The sequence below is a fragment of the Octodon degus genome, unplaced genomic scaffold (assembly GCF_000260255.1).
Source record: "Octodon degus isolate 3935 unplaced genomic scaffold, OctDeg1.0 scaffold00011, whole genome shotgun sequence".
Classification (NCBI taxonomy): domain Eukaryota; kingdom Metazoa; phylum Chordata; class Mammalia; order Rodentia; family Octodontidae; genus Octodon; species Octodon degus.
This window is the reverse complement of record NW_004524587.1, coordinates 9,548,234-9,549,553: the sequence shown is the minus strand read 5'-3', so window position 1 is coordinate 9,549,553 and position 1,320 is coordinate 9,548,234. Positions and strand designations below refer to the sequence as shown.

General features: G+C 40.5%; 1 protein-coding gene across 1 annotated transcript in view; it reads right to left on the bottom strand.

Annotated features, from left to right (window-relative positions):
• Ist1 (IST1, ESCRT-III associated factor) overlaps positions 1-1,320 on the bottom strand; it is a 57,078-nt gene that overhangs the window by 8,576 nt on the left and 47,182 nt on the right. The gene's annotated exons all lie outside the window — the stretch shown is intronic.

The window sequence follows — 1,320 nt, the reverse complement described above, 5'->3', positions numbered from 1 at the left end:
GGAGAGGTGTGAGGTTCGAACTCCAGCAACCTGAGGCTGACAGCTTTGTGGAAGCAGCCACTTAAAGGCCTGAGCTAGGGCCAGGCCCCCTGTACATTCTGTTCTTGTTGCTTCTCCTAATTCTTTTTAGTGGTTACTTTTAATCTCTTTTATTATTTTCATATATATATATGTTGCATTGCTGGGATTCAAACTCAGAGCCTCAACATTTCAAATGCTCTGCTTCTGAGCTTCATCCTCAGCCCTCACTATTAATTTCCTGAGAGATTGCTCTTACTCAAAATGTTTTTTATTCTTGAACATGACAAATAGGAATGTCTTAACCACTTCTAAATAATCTGTTTCAAATTGTTTCTCCCAATGTTTAAATTCACTGTCTTGTGTTTGTTATACCATTTTGGTTTTTAGATGCACAAAGAAAATTTTTTTCCTTACAAGTATAGTTGATTAAATATAATGACAGGTGTTACCCATTTCTGCACCTAGTTTATTTATTTTTGTATCTAGGACAGGGTGTACAGGGGTGTACAGGGTCTCACTGTGTAGATCAGACTCGTAGTGATCCTGTTTACAGCCATGAGTTCGAGACCAACCTAGGCTACATAGTGAGACACTATCTCAAAAAGAAGAAAAAATAAAACCAAAATCAAATTTAAAAGAAAGGGTTGGGGATATAGCTCAGTGGTAGAATACTTCTGGATTTGATCCCTGGGACTGGGGGGAAAAAAGTCAAAAGACAGTAAATTGTGTGTGTGTGTGTGTGTGTGTGTGTGTGTGTGTGTAAACACATGTTTATTGCAGAACTTTAATTAAATGCCTTAACCTCCAAAACAAACTACCCCAAAGCTGACAATGAACTGGTAGTCCACAAATGCTTCAGGTTAGAGGTTAAGTTTGTCCTTGATGAATTAACTTATAATGAATTCTCCTGACAATTGAGTCCAAAGTGAATGCATGAATTGGATTGACATGATTAATAATTTAAAGCAAAATATTACACAAGGGCAACTGGAACCCTGGCATTTAGGAGCCAGCTACAGGTCAGTGACTGGAAAACTACATTTTAAAAAATCTGAGGTCAAAAACTCTTCAGCGAGGTCACGGACGCGCCCACCCCGCGGCCGGGTTGAAGCCAGCCGCGAGACGCGCAGCGACCCGCCCGAAGAAATGAGTGGTGGCCTGGCTCCAAGTAAGAGCACAGTGTACGTGCCCAACTTGCCCTTCTCCCTGACAAACAACGACTTATACCGGATATTTTCCAAGTATGGCAAAGTTGTGAAGGTTACTATAATGAAAGACAAAGACACGAGGAAGAGTAAA